The sequence below is a fragment of the Desmodus rotundus genome, chromosome X (genome assembly GCF_022682495.2).
Source record: "Desmodus rotundus isolate HL8 chromosome X, HLdesRot8A.1, whole genome shotgun sequence".
In the NCBI taxonomy this organism is placed as follows: Eukaryota; Metazoa; Chordata; class Mammalia; order Chiroptera; family Phyllostomidae; genus Desmodus; species Desmodus rotundus.
Window position 1 is genome coordinate 49,000,851 of NC_071400.1, and position 16,972 is coordinate 49,017,822.

General features: G+C 38.4%; 1 protein-coding gene across 4 annotated transcripts in view; it reads left to right on the forward strand.

Annotated features, from left to right (window-relative positions):
- Positions 1–16,972, forward strand: part of PAK3 (p21 (RAC1) activated kinase 3) — a 385,169-nt gene that overhangs the window by 103,810 nt on the left and 264,387 nt on the right. The window lies entirely within an intron of this gene.

Here is a 16,972-nt window from a genome sequence, read left to right on the forward strand (position 1 = left end):
GGCTACACCTGATCACCTCAGCAGCTTGCTTTCCAAGCCAAGACAATTTGAGAATAGTCTAGTTATGAGAAAGCAATTCCCAAAATCTAGAGTTTGTGGCCGGCCTAAAGAGAAATTTGACCCTCACCTTAATTGATTTGCTATATTCTTGGTATTCTTCTCCTACTATCTGCTTTTTTCTTCTGCAATTCAAGATGATGCAGCCAATTTGTTAGATGTACGTTTATAAAGAACATAGCACAGACCATATACAATTCATTGCTTCATTTTTTATAAAGAAACAGGGACTATGCTGACAAGCTATAGGGAAAATAGCAGGATGGAAAAGTGAGTGTTTTGTTTACATTACAGAGGTGTCATTAAAAGGCAATGAGGAAAGGCCCAGGGAACCTCATAGGCAGTTAACGATGTCAGAATTCAGATTAAAGGAGACAAGGGGCCTAGACAAATTGTACTCTGAGTTTACTCTGCCGAAGAGAGTTCCTAACTCTAGGATATGCATGGCTCACAGACAAGCCTAACACACAGAGTTTCTTAGCCTTGGCTGCACATTAGAATCTCCTAGAGAACCTAAAAATATATATGCACAGACCCCTCCCTCAGAGAGTGTATCTTGATTGGTGTGGGGTTAGGGTTACAGCATTGGCACTTTTTAATAGCTCTCCAGATGAAAAATAAATTTGCTATAAAGGACATCATTGAGACAATTGACTGCATTTGAATATACACTGTATATAACATGATATTATTGTATCAATGTAAAATTTCTGAACTTGATACATTACTGTGATTATATAAGAGGATGGTCTTGTTCTCAGGAAATACATGCTAAAGTATTTAGGTTTGTAGGGCATGATGTCTGCAATTTACTCAAATGGACTAGGATGGGAAAAAACACACACACTGAAAGGTAGAGAGGCAGGAAGAAAGCAAATATGGCAAAATGCTAACATTTGGTGAATCTGGGTGAGTGCTCACCTGCTGACGAGAGTTCTTTATAGTATCTTTAAAACTTTTTTGTTAGTTTAAAATCATTTCCAAATAAAAATCTTCCTGAAAAAGAAGAAAACTCCAACTCTGCAGATGAAATAATGTACAATCAAATTTAGCAACCACTGGATTTAGGAAAACAGAAAGAACGGGGACCTACTATAGATAGATGACAGTGAAAGCCTTTCTGAGCCATTGCCCTACACCAGTGCTTCTCTCATGTTAATGCTCAAACAAATCTCCTGGAGATCTGGTTAAAACTCAGTTTCTGATCCAGAAAGTCTGCAGTGGGCCTGAGAGTTGCGATTTTTAATAGACTCCCCGGTGATGCCAAAGCCTCTGGTCCACAGGCCACACTTGGGAGTAGAAAAGTTCTAGGACTGACTTATCCCACAATAAATCTGTCAGTCCACCAGCAAATGTTTTGGAACCAGCCACTCTGGGCTCAGCAATGTAGGAGATTTTTTCTAAGTGAAGTACAGTGGGCATGTGGAGCTGCATGGATTGACAGCCCAGCATCTTGACCCCTTGAATATGGCAACTCCCTGCGAGCCACATGATCTGGCACTGAGAATTACTCTGATCCACAGATCAGAGCATCCAACAGAACAAGCATAAACAAAGGCTTACAGCAAATGGAGGAAGGTAAGAAGCAGTTTCTTTAAAAGCATGCTCATGATACTGGTCACAGAAGTTCAGCTCTTCTTGGTAGGTGGCAATTGGCGCTGAGCTGAGGCTCTTGCAGAGAACAACATAATTCTTCCTGAGTCAGGCTGCCCCCTCTAGTGTGGGGACTCATTTATTAGAAACAGATTTCCAAGGAAAATTCCCATTTTGTGCTGGTTGTGACATCCTTCGAGTTTGTTGCTTCTGCTGTAAGAGGAGCCAAAATGCCTCTCGCCTGGTGAGAGCATACGGAAAACAGGTCCTGCCTGTATTGGAATTTTCTAGCTGTCTTCCCACTCTCTCCTCCCATGGTAGCTCCCTTTCCCTCTTCCTGCATGCTGTGATCATGTTTTCCATGCACTGAATCAGAGGATAGCCTGCTCTTTCTCTCTTCCTTGTTTATGATCCAAATCAGGGCCTACTGACATAGATTCACAGAAGGAGGCAGCTGAGCTCTAGTGAGCATACAGCCCCCAAAGAAGGCTCTAGAAGCTGGAAGTTCGTAGACCTGGGTGGTTTTGAATCATAGTTTTGCCACTTAATAGCTATGTGGCCAATAACTTGGGCAAGTCATTTAGCATCTCTGAGCTTTATGTTCCTCATCTGTAAAATGGGACCAGTACCAGCACTAAATTCATAGGGTTCTGAGATAGTCATTCACTTGATGGGTATTCATTGAGATTCTTCTTTGCATAGACAAAGAGTAATGAAAATCCAGTCTACCCCTGCTTGCTAATTGTGCAACCTTTGAAAAGTTATTTTGTTTAACCTCTCTAAGCTACTTATATGGGGCTGGTACTAGTACATAAAGCACAGGATTGCTGTAAGGAATAAATAAGTTCAGGCACATTAAGCATGCATAAGACACGGAACCGTGCTCAGCCAATGTGAATTTTCATACTTGTGGTTGTTATTATTACTATCAGCTCTTCTCTGAGTTCTTTATTATCAGTGAATTTACTCAGCAGCCAAGTGTTCTTTAAAATTATCTTTTGCACTCCTTCAGTAGACCTTCCCCAATGCATTATTATTTCCTTGAGGACCATGTCCTTTATATCATTCTTGTGTCTACATGGCACTGGGCAGAGTGTATGTATTTGGTGCCTGAAACAGAGAGCACTATGCAGCAAGCACAACCATCTTGCTTTACTATCTGGGTTTGAGTTTTAGCATGCCCACTATACTTACTGAGTGACTCTGTAGCAACTCCTGGAACTTGAGTCTCCATTCTCTCATTTGTAAATATAGGTGTAATAATGCCTACCTCTGGGGCTTGCTGTAGGGATTAAAGCTGGGCTCATAATAGGAGCTTAATAAGGGCTGAATGTTATTGTTATTATTTGAGAAAATTCATGTCGTCAAGGATCACAGGAGCTACTCTGAGAAAAATCTCTCTCTCTCACTGACATGCACACCTGCATGCACACACAGACACAACCACCACCAGCATACAAGTGGGCATCACTGAGAGGACAGGTGACAAAAGAAACACAAGCATGCATTCATTGCCCATGAGGGATACTTTGAACTCCAGGCCAGGGCAGAGTCTGCATAAAATTCTTTCAGGGACTGTGGTGCTCTAACCCCTTGAGTTGTTATTCACATTGAGGCAAAACTCATATAACATACAATTAATCACTTTAAAGTGAACAATTTAGTGGCATTTAGTCTGATCAAAATGTTATACTATCACTATTCCCTGCATTCTTTATAGTTGACTACCCCTTTAAGCTGGCAGTATCCAGAGGAAAGCAGAGTTCATTCACTTCTGTTCCTGTTCTGTACTATCCCCACCCCCGCCCTGTTCTTTTCTCCCAATTTTCCAATTGTTCCATCTTTCTTCACTGACCTGCTCTCTGGGGCTATGGGGGTAAGCAAGTCTGACTGGCATATGTTTAGGGAGAATGAAGGTGGTGACCCACTTGAAAGATGCTGGGCTCCATGAGGCGGAGTGTGGGTTGGGGTTGGCAAAGCCACTTCTTGCCATGGCTGGAAGCAGGCACAGCACAGTGGCAGCTGCCCAATGTTGCTCAGCTTTCTGGTGGCCCTAGGGGCAGGCAATAGGTAATGTGAAAGGGATTATTACCACTTATGGCCTCTGGGAGTTGCAGTCCCCTTTGTTATCACATGTTCCATCTTTGGGTTCTTCATGGTTGTGAATAAATTTGCTCCTTATCAAAGCATCTATTACAAAATAACCTTGGCAGGCTCTACAACCTCATAAAACATCTACTTTCTATTTGTACTTAGGAAGCAAGAGCCACATCTTGAGTATTTTAAAATAAAAAAAGAATAGTTTATAGGTACTGAATTCTTCCTGTGTGCCAAGCAGTGCACTAAATTCTCTATACAAGTTATGTTTAGGAGAGATCTTACAATGACTCTAGAAGTTAGCAATTGTTATTATTTACCTTTATAGATGAAGAAACTAAGGCATAGAGCTGATCAGTGACTTGTCCAAGGCCACATAGTAAGTAATGAAACCTGTTTTATTCCACTGAGTGATACTGTTTCCCTTATAATCCCATCACTAGTGTTAATTAGTTGATTGAACAAGAAAAAAGTGTGTAGCAACCACATACACTAGATTCCTTCATTCACTATATGGATTTATGGATTTTAATCCTGGCTCATGAACTTCCTAGCTTTATGACGTTGGACAAGTCACTTAATGCCTCTAAATATAGATGTTTTACAAAGATGTTTTTCACTTATATAATTGGGATACTTTTCTAGTCTTATCTCCCTCAGATTTATGAGTATAAGATATAAAACCATACAGGGATGGGGTTTTTTGGGGGTTTTTAGTGTGGTTTTTTTTTTGCAAAATATAAAGTGGTATGCCATTGTCAGGAGTTGATATCACAAATTATGGCTTCCTGGGATTGTGTTTCATGTTGGGGAAATGCAGCTCCTTGGGTGCTCTGTAATAACCCAGGGAAGCAGCATCCTTCTCTGGCTAAGTCATATCCTGGACAAGACATTGCCATTTCTATTCTTTATGGCTGCATGAACTTTTAAGCTCTAACCAACTTCTCTGAACTCCCTATCTGTATATTTCACGAAGTGTAGTTGGAATAGCACTGGGACATCTTCAGCCTCTGGTACAATATATCAAGGGATTAAATAAACCCAGTGAAAGCCTTCTAAGATGTCTCCAGCCTATTCCATTTTTTGCGAAATCTCAAACTACCTATTACAGAGGTGTGGTGCAAATTAATTTGAGATTATATGTCTGAAAATGTCTTGCACAGTGCCAGTGCCTGCCTCATAGTGGGTGCTCAAAATACAGCGACCCTTTCAGTGATTTGGGTTGTTATTCTTGGGGAGAAGATAGAATGCAAAAGGCCAGGAAGGCAGCAACAGGGGTCAGGCAGTTTGGGTAGGTGGGGGACTCCTCTACCACAGGGCTTGCCAATTCTCCAATTCTTTAAAATGAAGGTGTGATTTTGAAACGCATTTGCCTCTTGTTAAGACAGGGGCAGTTTATGCACACAGCCTGACTGACTTCCCGCGGTGTCTGACTTCCCATGTAGGTTCTTTATATGTTTTTTAGAAGTGCTAAGAAGTGGCAAGGTGATGAAACCTGGTTAAAGGCCTACCTGTTCTATCACCCTTCACTCTTCACCCCTCTGGCATGTAAGTGATTTAGCAGCAAAGCAGACAAGACATCTACACAAGAAATAATTTTTATTATTCCTCTAAGATGAAGGACAGGGGAGATGAAGGACAGGGGAGCAAAAATGCCAGGGAAGCAATAGAGAGGAGCAGTCTTCTAAGTCCCACATAAAGCTATTTTGGAGATTTAGTAAACTTTTTCAGAAATTATAAATATTGTACATGTTCTGTACCATCAGTGAAATAATGCATGGGCAATGTGTTTCTCTATCCTTTCCCTCTCTGAAGAGTAAGCAATAGTAACAGCCTGGATCTGAATCTTCCTATAACTTTCTTGTGCATATGCAAATATGTGCATGCATGGAGCACATCTATAGGGTAATTTACTATTTGTAATTGAATGGGATCGTGATATTTACATTTTCCTGCAGCTTAGCTTTTACACTTAAGAGTACATCACAGACCTCTCAGCATATCAGTAGTTACAGATCTGGCTCATTTTTTTCAAATGACTATATAATATGAATATATCAGCATTTATTCAGCCATTTATCTATTGATGAGCATTCAGGTTGTGTAGACCTTTGTGTTCATTCCCCTGAAGTACCCTCATTCATCTGGGCATATTTATCAGTGTTGGTTGGAATATTTCTGGGTCAAAAGGTTTTAATTTACCTAGGGCAAGATTCCTTGGCTGCTATTCATAAATAGCATAATGAATTCCTCATTTTATTATCAAAGTTTATTGTTCATCTGTTAAGCAGATTTGACCTTTCAATAATCAGTGTATTTCCCCATAGTAAAGGGTATGAACTGAAACAGACTTGTGTAAAGAGTGGGCATCCAAAGATATGATCTTCTCTTTTGTGCGATCCCAGAAAGAGGTGGATTGTAATTTATCAAACTGGACCAAATTCTTTTGATGCCTTCCTTCTATGATTGAGTCCAATTTTTCTTTTGCCCTTTCTCACCATGATAACCCTAAGCTCAACCTTGAGAATCACAGAGAAAATAAATTTTGTTGGCATCAAACATGATCTGGGTTCTCCCTCAGTTAAAGATTCCTTTGCCAGACAGTAAAGAGGACTAGAGAGACTGGGATAGGAGGATAAGCATAAATTACAGAAAATGAGGAATATCAATCAGCTTTACTAATATGTTTTGCAAAAGTATTGCTGAATAGTGCCTTTAAATATCAAGGACATGGTGGGGACATGGGTGTTCATTGTAAAGTTCTTTCAAATGTGTATAGCAAAATGTTAAGATGGTAATATGTGGTTAATTTATAAAAATTCTGGTCAGATACCATTTTCTAGGCAGGTAAGATCTGTATCAAAATATTTTGTCATGTATATTATCTTTATGCCTTTTAAAGCATGTTCACAGTCTAATTCCACTCTTCTAGCAGCCTTGTATAATAGGAATCACTCTCCCATTTGACAGTAGAGAAGCAAATGACTTGTCCAAAGTTACATACATAATCGGCAACAGGGTTAAGCCTTGAACATGGGATAACCTATTCAGTGTTCATTTGACTTAAGCAAGAGGGGTGTAACATGAAATTTTAATTCCATTTCTCATTAGGCCTCTGCTTAAGTCTCATTTGGCCTAATCCAATTTCTCTTTTACTCCAGGCATACAGATCTATGCTTTATTCCTTGGTAAATTTAACACTGATTGAGCACCAGTAATGTGCTAGGTGCTCTAGAGACCATTGAATTAAATCTGGTTGCTGCTCTGTAGCTCCCAATCTCAATTACTTGGAGCTCAATCTAAAATAGTTATTGCTCAGTGCAGACAGTACAGGCTTATAAGAACATTTCTCCTCACTCAGATTGTTTCTCACCATCTTGTCCTTAGGATCCCCAAGGGATTTTTTTGTTGTCAGACTGGAATATCTGGTAACTAGTCTCTGAGAAGTCCTAAAAAATAACCCCTTATTTTGTCCAATGCATGCTTAAAGATGAATGTGTCAGTTTTCCCTTCCACAAAGATAGGCCACCTTTTTCTTCTGAGGAGTCAGAAGTGCTGCTTACCTAACATGGAATGGTTTGAGGTACATTGGAATGGGCTCTCTGACCCCATATATTTTCCTTATCATCAGAACTGTCCTTCTTAGAGACCGTTTGAATCCTTCCTGACCCTCATATCCTGTCAGTTATCATGGTATATTGACCATGCTCTATGTACAACTTTGGGACTGTTTTGACCATCTATCCTTTTTCTAATAATTTCCATTGCCACTGACCTAGTCAACTTAAACAGTTAAAACAAGGTCCCAGCAGACCTCCCTACTTTTTATCGTCTCCTCTAGTTCACCCTACATTCTATTGGCAGAATTACACTTCTGAACCACCATTCTGATCATGTTATACCTCTTTGGTCAAAACCATAGCTGGCTTTTCATTTCCTGGAGTAGTAATCAAAATCCATTTGTTCATTAGTTTGTTTGTTCTTAGGTTTCCATTTAACAGGGGAATACTTTTATCAAGGAAAATATTAGGTACTTAAAACCCCCAAAATAAAAAAAAGATAGAAGTAGATATTCTCTAAAAAATGTAGATATGCTTTAGATGAAGTGTGGAGAGAGGACCCAGAGCCTCCCTCTTTCAAGAGCCTCAGGGAACACAGTGTAAAGACCACTGGCCTACTCATGAGGTTCTGACCCCTTAGCTTGTCATTCAAAACTGCACTAACCTGGACATAATATGCTTTTCATGGCATCCAACTTCCCTTTGGGGAAAGGAACCCTTTGCTCTAGTGGTTTGGTTTGCTCTCTGTCTTCCCCACACAACTGGGGCATTATCCACTATTTACCTTTGCACATGCCGTGTTCTCAAGACTGACATGCCCACTGCTGTTTTCCTGTCTGACTTGCATTCACCCTTCAAGGGCCAGTTCTAGTCCTATTTACTTCAAGAAACCTTCGCTGGCTATTTTGTTTCATAGGAACTTGCTTCCTGGGGCTATCGTGACTTTATCTTTTGAACAAAAAATGGAGACAGAAGACGTTCAATAAAGAGATTTCTGTAGATTCTGTTTTTATGTACTCCTAGCTAAAGAATCTTATGGTGTGATCATTAAACATGGATCCAAAATTCCCTAAGCTTTTGTCCTGGCTCTGCTACTTGTTAGCTGTTTGACTCTAGTTACCATGCTTCAAGCCTTTCATCTGTAAAATGGGGGAAAAAATAGTACTCATCTCAAAGGATTATGTGAAGATTATATTGCATGAAGCTCCTGGCACAGTGTTTGGCACTTAATAAGTAATTGCTTAATATTAGCTGTTATTAGGATAGGCCAGGCATAAGGTGATAAAGCTGTGAGCTATGTTAGAGGAAGTGGGATGTCTACTGAGGGCAGAATTGTTGGGAGATCTAAAAGTAGGGAATTGTGTACAGAGTAAGATAAAGAGACTAGCACATAAGCAGTGGAGGGTAAAACAGTTTTTTTCATCATATGTGGTGTCCTAAGAGGTGATTCCCCCAAAGCCCCTATCGGCAAGGCTCAATTTTCACTGAGCCCTGTGTTCAATAATCAGACTTATCAGCCACGAGTACTTTAGCAAAACTGTGTTTCCAGTTAACTAGGACCTAAGAGGATAGCCATTTAGAAATGGGTCATAAGACAGAATATGTTAGTGGGGTGATTACAGAGCTTAGGGCCCTGACAGGAAGAGGAGTGTCTGTGGCAACAGGTGGGAGCATTGTGCCATGCATAGCAGAAACTCTATGAATGTTACCTGGCATCATTGAGACTATACTACTTGCCTGGGACACGGACAGGCAGTGCTGGAAAAACTGAATGGAGACATAGAAAAGCCAAAAGAGAAATGTTAATAATTTGCCTATTTAAAAGTATGTGTTTGTGTGTTTGTGTGTATGCGCATGTACTAGAATACAGAGGGAAAGGTCACAAGATCCAAATTGGTCTTGTTACTAGGGAGATAATTAGCTGAATTCTTTCAAAGAATGGCCATTATTCCATATAGAGTGGAGATCACAGATATAATTACTACTCAGTGAATTGGGGAGGGGACAAGGCCCATACCTGACTCATCTTGTGTGAACATCATTAGTTCTTCTTCAATAGTGGTTTTTCAATATACAGTTGTGGAAGGAAGGGAGGAAGGAAGGAAAGAAGGAAGGGAGGAAGGAAGGAAGGAAGATGGATTATGAAATGATTAAAGCATCTGCCCCAGAGACTTTTTGGAGGTAAATTGGGGTTTCTGACCTGTTCATTTTATTCTAAAATTGGAGTTTCCTTTAACATTCACAATGATAAATAGTAAACATCCAACAAGGATAGTAGTCTCTGCTTTTGGCTGGAACTGAATATGAGTTTGTCATGGGAAAGAGCAGAAGTTAGACCTGGATTTATTTTTATATCCTGGGAGTGAGATGAGAGCAATATATGGCTCCAATCCATTCTTTTTATATACCACCTAATGAGACCCAAGTTTGCTGTTCACACTGGGTAAAGGCAAAGCAAGGATAAAAGCTAAAAGCCAGTTCAGTTATATAGAATCAATAAATACTTATTAAACACCTACTTTGAGTGAAGTAAGCAAACATTGAGCACCTACTCTATGTAAACACAGCAGAAGTTATGAATGGTTTTCTACCCTAGGTAATTTACAATCTAGATAAGGATTCAAGTTTAATATACCTGAATCAATAATAATACAAATCAGATTAAAATTCAATTTATCAGGCCTTTGTTAAGCATTAGCTATGTGTCATGCATTAATAAGAGCAAATGGGAGATTTCAGCAAGATGGTGGAATATGAATCTCCAGGCCCTTGTGAAAACATGAAATCACAACTAGGAACTGACTAAAATAACTTCATAGGAGTTCTGCAAACCAGTCAAAGGTCTATAGCAACCAAGGAATGCCCGATTAAGAAACTGCTACATTTGGAGAGATCTAAGATGGCAGAGGAGTGAGTGGAAGTTGCATTAACCTCCTCTCAGGACCAATCTGGAATTACAACTAAATTGTGGAGAAATCATCTGGAATAAATAACTGAACGATAGTGACAGAGAAGCCTTATAACCATGGACAGACAGAGGAAACAACTTCAACACAATGTGACTGGTAGGAAGTGTGGAGGAGGCACAAGAAGGATGGCTGGGCTCCAACAAGCAGCAGATAAAGTGCCAGAGGGATATTTCAGCAGCCAGGGGCATCACCTTGAGAAGTGTGGGATCTAAACCCCAAGCTGGGCTCACCAGCCAGGAGCACCAGAGCCCAAAAAGTACCCAGATAACATCGGCTAGAGATGTAGAGAGCTGTTTAAAGGGCCGATGCATAAATTTTCATATGCAGCCACTTACCCTGAGAACTAGCAAAGGGGCATGCAGGATAGACTAGAGATACTTGACGAGAGACTGGGGATGGTAGCTTTGGGGAGAGAACTGAGAGGGCAGCCACCAGGATTCTGGTGCTGAGTCATTCCCCGTACTGCAGGAGCCATCTTGCTCAAGGAGACCACTCCCCTCCGAGTGTCATCAGCCTGAGATGAAGCAATAGCTCCACCCCCAGCAGTTACTGCCCAACTAAGTGGATATTAAGCTTGACTGCTGATTGCAGAGTGACTAGGTTAACAATTGAAGGAGTCAGACACACACAGTAGATCACTGGTAGTCTCAAACAGACTGCCTAAGGTCATACTGAGACACCATCTGACATCACCAGAGGCAGATCCAGAAATTTAAAAAAAAAACCAAACTGGTAAATACTAGATGCTACGGAGAGGAAATCTACCATGGTCTTCTTCATTATTTGTGATATTTTCTCTCCTGCATAGCTTGTTAACATTCATTTCTTATCCTTCAAGTGTGTGCATATTAAGGCATTAGATTTTTTAAATTTTTTTTAATTTTTATTGTTATTCAATTACAGTCGTATGCCTTTTCTCCCCATCCCTCCACCCCACCCCGCATATTAAGTCATTAGATTTTATATTATAGTTTATTTCAATTCTCATATTTTGTTCATCCCTTTTCTTACCCTACTTTACCTTCATCGTTTCTTTTCTAATTTTCATTTAAAATTTTGTTTTATCTCTTGCTACAACTTGTTTCCATTCCACACTCTTACTATTTCTCTCCTGTCCAGCCTCTCAAAACCAATTTTCTTGTCAATGGTCATCTCACAGTACTTTTCCCGCTCTTAAAATACCCATGCTCTCTTTCCACCTTTATCAATCTTTGCTCATTGATTGAGGATAGTTGTCTTTGTATTTTCAAATTTTATCTCTAGATCGTCACCATTTTTATATTTCAAATTTCAAATTTTACCATTCCACTATCCTACTCCATTCTGCCTTCACCCCACCCATTCTTTTCTCCACCTAAAATTTTAATTTTTCCCTGACTTAGGTTTTTTTCCTTTTTTCTTTCCTTTTTATCTTTCATCCTGCCCTTTCTTTTTTCATCTCAAATTTTAATTCTTCCTTGTCTTAGCCTGGTTTTTGTTCCTCACTCTTAGGATGCCCTCTCCCTCTATCATCTGAATATCACTTCCCTTTCCTCTAGACATCTCTTAAGCATTTCTTTCCTTCTTCTTTCCCTCTTATTCCCATCTCACCTATATTAATCTTAGCTTGTTTGTTGTTTATAGTGCTGTGGTGGATCTTTATCTCCAATCTGGTTCCTATTTTTTATTATTTATTTACATTTTTTTCTATTTCTTCCTCTCTCTTACTTTACTTTTTAAAATTTGTTTAAACCTAATACTATATGCTTCCCTTCTCTCCTTCCATTCTGCCTTCTTCATTCTCTTTTTATTTTTTGTTTTTTAAATTAATTAATTTATTTTTATTCAGTTTTTAATTTATAATGTAAATTTTACTCTCTTCATATTGCTCCGATTCCCTGTTCTTATTGGTGGTCCTCACTCTACCTTCTCAAAATCAATTTTCTTTCTGTTAGTCATCTCATATTTGCTTCTCCTTTCTTATAATAGTCTTAATCTCTTTACGCCCTTATTAATACCTGTTCATTTGCTGTTAATAATAGGATTGTGGGTGGGAACTATTTTGTGAGTGTGGGTTTGTTTCCTGGGCTTTGTGGTTTTATTCTGGCAGCACCTGCACAACAGCACACAAGGCATAGTAAGCAGAGTGACCCTCAGTCAACCAACTGTAGGAAAGGACCCCCAAAAGAATGACCCAACAACAAACAAAACCCAATTACATCCAGAGAGTCAACAGAAATGGCACAAGGGGCACCTGAAGAGCATCAAGTTCAGGAGATCAAGAATGCGCCACTGAATCACACAGGTCTCCTACCATAGAAGTTCACACCACAAAGACAGGGAGCAAAAGCAGATCAATTTAAGAAGCAGAAACAAACAAGAAGAGTCTCCCCTGAAATGGGGTGATGAAGAAACAACCCTGCATTGAAAGAAAAGGAGGAATCCCCAGAAAGAGTGCTAAATGAAATAGAGGAAAGTAAACTATCAGACACTGAGTTCAAACTAATGATTATAAGGAAGCTCAGTGAATTCAGTGAGAATTACAAAGAACTACAGGGAAGCTACAAGGAAGCTACAAAGTACAAACTACATGAGCATGAAAAGGGACATAGAAACTATAAATAAGAGCCAAAAGGAAATAAAGCATACAATTTCTGAATTGAAGAACACAGAAAAAGGAATTAAAAGCAGGCTAGATGAAGCAGAAGATTAAATAAGTGAGCTGTAGGACAAGGTAGAAAAAAATTCCCAGACAGAGCAAGAAAAGGAAAAAAGACTAAAAAAGAAAAAAGAGGGGTTAAGAGAACTGCAGGACAACATGAAACATAATGATATCCTTATAATAGGGATACCAGAAGGAGAAGAAGAGGAACAATGGATAGAAAGCCTGTTTGAAAAATTAATGATGGAAAACTTCCCTAATTTGATGAGAGAAATAGTCATAGAAGTCCAGGAAGCACAGAGAGTCCCAATCAAGATAAACTCAAAGAGGCCCACTCCAAGACATATCAAAATTAAAATGGCAAAATTCAAAGATAAAGAGAATGTTAAAGGCAGGATGGGAGAAACAGGAAGTAACATACAGGCAAGCTCCAATAATGCTAGCAGCTGATTTCTCAGCTGAAAGATTACAAGCCAGAAGGGAATGGCAAGAAATATTCCAAGTAATAAGAAGCAAAGGCCTGAAACCAAGACTACTCTAACCAGCAAGGCTGTCATTTAAAATGGAAGGTGAAATAAGGAGTTTAGCAAACAAAAGAAGGAAAAACAAATACACCTCCATGAAATAAGCATTGCAAAACATGCTAAAGGGACTGTTCTAAGAAGGTGAAGAAAAAGAGTGAGAGAGAGAGAAACACAGGTACAAAGGGGAAAAATGGTAACGAATAAGTGCCTGTCAATAATAACCTGAAATGTAAATGGATTAAATACTCTGATCAAAAGATATGGGGTAGCCAGCCGAGTGGATAAGAAAACATGGCTGACACATATGCTTCCTACAAGAGGTCCACCTCAGAACAAAAAACATACACAGATTAAAAGTAAAGGGTTAGAAAAAATATTCCAAGCAAATGGACAAGAAAAAAAGCTGAGGTAGCAATACTTATATCAAACAAAATAGATTTCAATACAAAGGCCATAAAAGACACACAGAAGGACACTTCATACTACTCAAGGGTAGAATTCATCAAGAAGACGTAAACTTTGTAAACATATATGCATCCAGCATATGAGCACCCAAATATAAAATGTGATTTCCTTGATATATACAGAAACTTTCACTCCCAGAAAGCAAAATACACATTCTTTTCAAATGCACATGGAATATTTTCAAAGAGAGACTACATGATAGGACATAAAACAACCCTCAACAAATTCAAGAAAATTGAAATTATATCAAGCATTTTCTCAGATCACAAAAGCCTGAAACTAGAAACCTACCTCAAAGAAAAACACAAAAACATTCAAACTCATGGAGACTGAATAACATGTTATTAAATAACAAATGGGTAAAAAAGAAGATCAAGGAAGTAATCAAGAAGTTTCTGGAAACATGAAAATGAACACACAACAGCCCTAAACCTATGGGACACAACGAAGGCAGTTCTGAGAGGGAAGTTCATAACAATACAGACCTACCTAAAAATGATAAAACATTTTTCAAATAAACAACCTTACCCTACTGCTATAGGAAATGTAGGAACAATAAAGAAAGCCAAAGTGAGTAGAAGGAATGAAATAATCAAGATCAGAGCTGAAATCAATGACATAGAGACTAAAAGAATAATTCAGAGGATCAATAAATCCAGGAGCTGGTTCTTTGAAAAGATAAACAAAATTGACAAGTCTTTAATCAGACTCATCAAGATACAAAGGGAGAGGACCTAAATAAATAAAATCAGAAACAAAACAGGAGAAATTACAACTGATACCACAGAAATACAAAGGACTGTAAGAAATTACTACAAATAAATATTTGCCAAGAAATTGGAAAAGCTGGATGAAATGTAAAAATTTCTAGAAACATACAATCTTCCAGAACTAAATCAAGAAGAAGCAGAAAGCCTCAACAGATGGATATCAGCTAGTGATATTGAAGCAATAATAATAATAAAAAAAAAACTCCCTGGACACAAAAGCCCTGGACCCCATGGTTTCACATGAGATTTTTACAAATGTTTGAAGAAGAGCTAACCCCTATCCTTCTCAAACTATTCCATAAAATCCAAGAAGAAGGAAGACTCCTAAACTCTTTATATGAGGCCAGCATCATCCTAATCCTAAAACCAGATAAAGACAAAACGAAGAAAGAAAACTATAGGCCAATATTGCTGACAAACATAGACACTAAATCCTCAACAAAATATTGCCAAACCACATCCAGCATTACATTAAAAAGATCATCCAACATGATCAAGTGGGATTCATCCCAGGAATGCAAGTGGTACAATATTTGCAAATCATTAACATAATACATCAGATAAACAAAAGGAAAGACAAAAATCACATGATCATATCAATAGATTCAGAAAAATAATTTAATAAAATCCAACACCATTTATGATAAAAACACTCAGCAAAGTGGGAGTAGAGGGATCATACCTTACATAATAAAAACCATATATGAGAAACCTATAGCCAATGGCAGACTCAATGGGCAAAAACTAAAAGCTTTCCCCCTAAGATAAAGAACAAAACAAGGGTATCTGCTTTTACCACAACTATTTGACATAGTATTGGAAGTTCTAGCCATAGCAATCAGACACGACAAAGAAATAAAAGACACCCAAGTTGGAAAGTAAGTAGTGAAACTGTCATTGTTTGCAGATGACATGATAGTGTTCATAGAAAACCTGATAGACTGCACCAAAAAACTACTGAGCTTAATACGTGAATTTGGCAAAACACCAGAATACAATGTCAATATTCAGTAATTAAAGGCATTATTGTATACCAACAAAGAAATATTGTGAAAGGAAATCAGGGGGGAAATCCCATTTACTATCAAAACAAGAAAAATAAAATACCTAGGAATAAACCTCACCAAGGAGATAAAAGATCTATTCTCAGAAACGTATGGAACACTGAAGAAAGAAATTAAGGAAGACAAATAAATGGAAACATATACTGGGTTCATGGACTGGAATAATCAACATAATTAAAATGTCCATAATACCCAAAGGAATTTATAGATTCTATGCAACCCATATTAAAATATCAATGATATACTACACAGATATAGAACAAACCCTTCAAAAAATTTTATGGAACCAAAATTGACCTCAAATAGCCTCAGCAATTTGAGAAAGAAAAGCAAAAAGTAAGAAAGATCACAATACCTGATATCACACAATATTACAAGGCCAGGGTAATCAAAACAGTCTGATACTGTCATAAGAACAGACATAGAGATCAATGGAGCACAATAGAGAGCCCAGAAGTAAACCTAAGTCTCTTTGGTTAATTAATATTCAAAAAATGGGGTAGGAGCATAAAATGGAGTAAACATAACCTCTTTAACAAATGGTGTTGGGAGATCTGGATTGGTACATGCAAAAAAGTGAAACTAGACTGCCAACTTACACCATACACAAAAATAAACTCAAGATGGATAACAGACTTAATTATATGTCAGGACACCATAAAAGTCCTAGAGGAAAACATAGGCAGGAAAATCTGAGATATTTCACGCAGCAATAGTTTCACTGATATGTCCCCTAGAGCAATGGACATGAAGAGTAAACAAATGGGATTACATAAAATTAAAAAGCTTTTGCATGGGTAAAGAAAATTTCAGCAAAATGAAAAGGAAACCAACCATATGGGAGAATATATTTACCAATGATACCTCAGAAAAGGGTTTGATCTCCTAAATATATAAAGAACTCACATGACTCCACACCAGGAAGACAAACAACCCAATTAAAAAATGGGCAAAAGACCTGAACAGACACTTCTCCAAGGAAGACAGAGGGCCCAGAGACATATGAAAAGATGCTCAGCATCACTAGCCATCAGAGAGATGCAAATTAAAACCACAATGAGATACCACTTCACACCAGTCAGAATGGCCATCATAACCAAATCAACAAACAACAAATGCTGGTGAGGTTGTGGAGAAAAGGGAACTCCAGAACACTGCTGGTGGAAATGCAGACTGGTGAAGCCACTGTGTAAAACAGTATGGAATTTCCTCAAAAAACTAAAAATGGAACT